The sequence below is a fragment of the Corythoichthys intestinalis genome, chromosome 2 (assembly GCF_030265065.1).
Source record: "Corythoichthys intestinalis isolate RoL2023-P3 chromosome 2, ASM3026506v1, whole genome shotgun sequence".
In the NCBI taxonomy this organism is placed as follows: Eukaryota; Metazoa; Chordata; class Actinopteri; order Syngnathiformes; family Syngnathidae; genus Corythoichthys; species Corythoichthys intestinalis.
The window spans coordinates 75,080,159-75,086,738 of record NC_080396.1 but is presented as its reverse complement, the minus strand read 5'-3'; positions in this window follow the sequence as shown (position 1 = coordinate 75,086,738).

The window sequence follows — 6,580 nt, the reverse complement described above, 5'->3', positions numbered from 1 at the left end:
AAATCTTAAATATATATCTTAAATGTAAATCTTAAATTTATATCCTAAATGTAAATCTTAAATATATATCCAAAATCGAAATACTAAATTGTAAATCTGGAAACTAGTGAAACTAAATATTTAGCTAATATGCAAACTCACATTACTGGGGACAGGAAGTAACAAAAGCTGGAGCAGCTCAGAATGAATTTTTGGAGATGTAAAATAAAGATGTGCTAAGATTGCACTTTCAAAAGAGCAATAAATGCGTATTCAAAAAAAAATCTCTTCTAACACTTTAAAAATAGAATACCTGATCTTGGCCTCAAAAAATAAATAAATGAGAACCTAAGAACTGGCTAACCTGCATAGCAAAAGTCTGCCATCTTAAATTCGATAAAATGCGAGTTTTTTTTTTTTTTTTAACACAATGCTCTTAAGTCATTCAAACATATATTCCCACAAAAAACTGCTAAATACTAAACTAATTTATGAATGCATAAATAAAACAAATTAGCTCGAACAAGAAATTACCCCATGTTGGTCTAAACAGAGAGCAGCTGGATTCAGCAATGTTAAATGAGATATGTCAAACTTACTGTTGCCACTAATGGGTAGTGTAGCCACCCAAATCAAAACTAAATGCAAACACTTTAAAAAAAAAACATTACAACACCACTCTACAATCGTGAAAAAATTAGGACACCCATTAAATACTCAGTTCTTTACTAAGAAATGTTCACATATGAATGTCCGATCTTGTTTTTCTTTATTACTGGAAAATAAAGTAATTTAATTGCAGGTAAACAACAAAAAGTAACCTTTTTTTACTCATTAACCCTTGAGAGTCGAAGGACGCGCCGGCGCGTCCTCAGCGCACGTCGTCTTTGAAGCGCCCTCACGTTTTAATTACGTCACCCACATGGCGTTGGTTGGTCTCGTTTTAAAGTGCGGAAGTTGCGGTTTACTCTCGTTATTATTTGAAGTCAATCGACCAACTAAAACGTGAGATATTGTCATTTAAGTTTGGTAGTTTTATTGTCCTCTCAAAAAAACATTAAAACGCTGCATGGATCATTTGTTTATGTCTATATTTCGATCATTTCTCGTCCTTTTTCAAAACGGAAGCTCCATGAAAAAAACACAAATCAAACGAACCCTTTCGAAGTCACAGTGGAAGCACAAAATGCGTTTTTTTTTTTTTATAAATAAAACTGCCGTGCGAGGTTCCACCGAACGAGAGGGAGGAGTGTTCTGAAGCAGCGAGGTGGCGAGCGACGGCCGTTTGGATCAAGCAGCGACTTTGTGTGACTTTGAGAATGAACGGAAAACTAAATTTAGCGCAAGCAATTGTGCTTTTTGATCAACTTGAGGAAGAGTCCTCGAGTGAAGATAGTGACGGATTTGAACACGTGGGTGACGCCATCGACGAGCAGAGGTAAGCCAACTAACTTTTTTTTTTTAAATGCTGAAAAAGTTTCTTTTGAAAGTTTCTTTTGATATTGCAAGACAAAGTTAATTTTGATGCAATATAAGTGTGTGTTTGTGTATATAATAATAAAATGTGCATATCAGATCAAAGTCGTACGTGCACTGTGTGTATCCCAGGCAGGAATTTATAATTTGTGTTCTTTTTTCTATATGAAGATTAGGGATGTAGCACATATTCATCAGCTATGGTATTGCTATGGTATTCTTTTTATTGTCATACATATAGATTTCCATTATTATTTATTGCTGTATATATTTTTATTTTATACTTTATTATTTTCATAGATACTTTTTTTTCATGTACATTTATAGTGACAATGAAAAATCTACATTCACTGCCCGAATGGAAAGAGGACGAGGGAGAAGGGGTCATCACGGAAGAGCGATGAGATGTTAGCGGAGGAGAGGCTGGAGAAGTCAGCGCGGCAGAAGCCGATGACCACTGGCTCAGCCTGCACCTGTGCCATGGAGCACAGAGCAAGACACAGACACTGCCCCACAGTGCAGCCGATTCACACCCCGGAGACCACCAGGACCTCAGGTGAATCGTGACCATGCATACACCCCAAAAAGAACTTTTTGACCTGTTCTTCACCTCATCGACAATGATGAATATGTGCAAACACACAAACCAGTATGGCAGAGTCCGAAAAGAGATTGGGAAAAAGTTTGTGTGGACAGACACTACAGTGGAGGAGCTTGAAAAATTTATTGGACTCCTCTTGTACATCTCTTTGGTTTCACTTCCAACTGTGCAAGATTATTGGAAGGCAAGGAATTCCAGGACGAAACAGCTTTTCGGAGTGGCATGCCTGAAAAAAATTTAACTTGTTTATTGTAAATATTTTTGAAAATACTTATTTTTTCCAATGCTATATATATATTTTTTCCCCCACAATCAGTCTTCTCAATTTGTGTATATAAATGTGTGTTCAAGAAGCTTGATTGTGTGTACATAGTTTTCATCAGGTGATGGGCCGCAATACCTAAACTCATAAAGAGATGGCCTCTAAACACTTTTTGTGTTAGATGGTATATATTTTTTCACTGTTCTTCACTGTTTGGTCTGCTGTATATAACCTGTTTTGACTAGAGCATGTATAAAAGCAAAAAACGCCTATGGCTATACCTGTTGTTTATGTTGAATTGTCAAATATAAGACTATTTATTCTAATTTTTTTGGGTTGAATGTTCATCCTAACATGTTGAATAAATATTATAAAGTTTCAAAACGGTTCGTTACGCATGTTTGGTTGTCAATTGGACATCAATATTAAAAATGTTCACAAAACGATTTTGGAATTTTTGGTCTTTTTGGGCCCAAAATGATGATTTATAATTGGTCAGTGAAGGAAACAACAGTTTGGACATGAAGTTCAAGGTGTCACAAAAAAAGGGACCAAACCAGGCCATCGTAAACCATTCTTTCTTTGAAATATAAAGGCAACTTCAAAGGCATGCAAAATCAGACAAAATAGGCCCAGACCTTAAAGGGTTAAACCAAATACTGTATATCAATAAAAATGCATATTCTAACTGAGGAAAAAGTTAGGACACCCTACCACCTAATAGCTAGTGTTATCCCCTTTGCCTGAAATAACTTCAGTGAGAAGCTTTTAGTAGCCATCTACCAGTCTGAAGAAAGTTTGCCCCACTCCTCAACGCAGAATACTTTCAAAAGTGATATGTTTGAGGGGTTTCATGCATGTACACCCTGTTTCAAGCATCTCAATCGGATTAAGATCTGGGCTTTGACTTTGCCCTTCCAGGACTCTCCATTTCTTCCTTTTCAGCTAGTCCAGCCAGCATTTATTGGTATGTTTTGGGTCATTGTCATGTTGCACTGTCCAGTTTCGCTTCAGCTTTAATTTTGTCACAGATGATCTCACATGTTCCTCAAACACCCTCTCATACACAATAGAATTCATTGTGGATTTTATGATGGTGAGCAGGCCAGGTCCTGCAGCAGCAAAGCATCCCCAAACCATGACACTTGCACCTCCATGCTTCACAGTTTGTAAGAGCTTCTTGTCCTGGAATGCTGTATTGGGTTTATGCCAAACATGTCCTCTTTTCTGGTGTCCAAATAATTCCATTTTAGATTCATCTGCCCAAAGAACATTATTCCAGAAGTCCTGGTCTTTGTCTACAATCACTCTGGCAAACGTCAGTCTGGCTTTCATGTTCTTTTTGGAGAGCAAAGGTTTCCTCCTTGCACACCTCCCATGAATATTAAATCTGTGTAGTTTCTTTCTGATTTGCACTTTCACATCAACAGTAGCAAGAGCCTGCTGTAGGTCCCTTGATTACATTTTAGGGTTTTTGGAGACTTCTTTTAGCATCTTGCGGTCTGCTTTCGGGGTGAACATGCTTGGACGGCCAGACCTAGGCATGTTGGCAGTTGTTTTAATGTCCTAAACTTGTAGACTATTTTCCGAACAGTGGAATGGTGGATTTTATATTCTTTTGAGATCTTTTGAAATCCCTTACCAGACTCATAAGCGTCTACAATCTTCTTTCTGAAGGCCTCAGACAGCTCCTTTGTATGTATGCACCATGGTGTTTTCTCTCACTTCAGTAGTCAGTGTTGAAAGTATTCTGCGTTGAGGAGTGGGGCAAAGTTTCTTCAGACCGATGTCAAAGACTGGTAAATGGCTACAAAAAGCGTTTCACTGAAGTTATTTCAGCCAACCGGGGCAACACTAGCTATTAGATGGTAGGGTGTCCTAACTTTGTCCTCAGTTAGAATATGCATTTTAGTAGATTTATTTGGTTTAATGAGTAAAACAATGTTATTTTTTTTTTTGTTTACCTGCAATTAAATCAATTTCTTTTCCAGATATAAAGAAAAACAAGATCAGACATTGATATGTGAACATTTCTTAATAATGAACTGAATATTTCATGTTTTCATTTCTTCACATGACTAATTAAACAATTACTCGAAGCAGCAAAATTTGAGGGTTGGGGTTGGTGGTGCCTCCCCTCTTCCCATCCCTGAAGGCCGGTTGATGGGGGCGCGGGTGGCCCAGGGGACCACCCTGGATCCCTGGGGACTGACGATGGCCCCTATGCTGGGCTGCGGGAGGAGGGATGGGCTGCGCTGTCTGTTAGTCAATGTGGCGGCAGCCTTATTTAAACAGAGCTTTTCTGGTGAAAATGCTTGTGTATAAATGCTTAAATTCATGAACTCTTTTGGATGTAAAACAGTCTCGATTCGCAGTTAAAAGTAAAATTAAAAAACAACGTGCAGTTCGCATTTATTCCACGTAAATATGTCGAAGTACGATGCTAGTCTGTTAGTCAATGTGGTGGCCGCCTTATGTAAACGGAGCTTTTCCAGTGAAAATTCTTCTGAATAAAATTCTTAAATTGGACGGACAGTACTTTTAACGGACAGTACTTATTTGTGCATTTATCTACATGGTTACCATGCCCAAAGCCCTTTACATTAGCACACATTTTACCCGTTCATGCACACACATGGTGCTGCTGCTATGCAAGGCGCTGCCAACCCAAATCCTGGAATTCTTTTTAGATATGGACGTTAAACAGTCTCAATTCTTAGTTAAAAGAGCAAAAAAAACTGGGCAGTTAGCATTTATTTTACGTAAATATGTCAAATTATTCTAGTCTGTTAGACAATGTGGTGGCAGCCTTTCAACAAAGAGCTTTTGACGTTGAAAATTCTTGTGAAAAAACAAAAAATATAATACCGTATTGGCCCGAATATAAGACGATGTTTTTTGCATTGAAATAAGATTGGAAAAGGGGGTCGTGTTATATTTGTGGTCTAGATACCCATTCACGACGCTAGATGGCGCCAGATATCATTGAATCGATGTTCTGTCATGACAGATCTCAGCTACTCTCCCCATTCACGACGCTAGATGGCACCAGATATCATTGAAGCGATGTTCTGTCATGACAGATCTCAGCTACTCTTTTTAGTTTAACCAGTTTGCATTATTTTATTGCAATGTTTTTCCTTATTCAGATTTGTTTCAAGACTACAATTAGTTACACTTCATGTTGAGGGTTAATGCAGTTATCGCAATTTTGTTGTTTTATCACAATAGATTGGTTTATTTACAATTACAAAAACCAGAAGCCGTTCATTTACGAATGTGATTGCACTTTAGTTTACATATTTAAATGTTCAGATATTAACCCTTTAAGGTCTGGGCCTATTTTGTCTGATTTTGCATGCCTTTGAAGTTGCCTTTATATTTCAAAGAAAGAATTGTTTACGATGGCCTGGTTTGGTCCCTTTTTTTGTGACACCTTGAACTTCATGTCCAAATTGTTGTTTCCTTCACTGATCAATTATAAATCATCATTTTGGGCCCAAAAAGACCAAAAATTCCAAAATCGTTTTGTCAAAATTTTTAATATTGATGTCCAATTGACAACCAAACATGCGTAACGAACCGTTTTGAAACTTTGTAATATTTATTCAACATGTTAGGATGAACATTCAACCAAAAAAATTTAGAATAAATAGTCTTATATTTGACAATTCAACATAAACAACAGGTATAGCCATAGGCGTTTTTTGCCTTTATACATGCTCCAGTCAAAACAGGTTATATACAGCAGACCTAACAGTGAAGAACAGTGAAAAAATATATACCATCTAACACAAAAAGTGTTTAGAGGCCATCTCTTTATGAGTTTAGGTATTGCGGCCAATCGCCTGATGAAAACTATGTACACACAATCAAGCTTCTTGAACACACATTTATATACACAAATTGAGAAGATTGATGTGGGGAAAAAATATATATATAACATTGGGGGGAAAAAAGCATTTTCAAAAATATTTACAATAAACAAGTTAAATTTTTTTCAGTCATGCCACTCCGAAAAGCAGTTTCGTCCTGGAATTAGACACGGCTACATCACACAGCTCACACTTCCATGGGGTGTCGGTCCTCTTTCCACCCTTCCATTTTCATTTCACTTTGCTTTCATTGTCACTATAAATGTACATGAAAATAAGTCAGTATTTATGAAAATAATAAAGTATAAAATAAAAATATATACAGCAATAAATAATAATGGAAATCTATATGTATGACAATAGAAAGAATACCATAGCTGAATATGT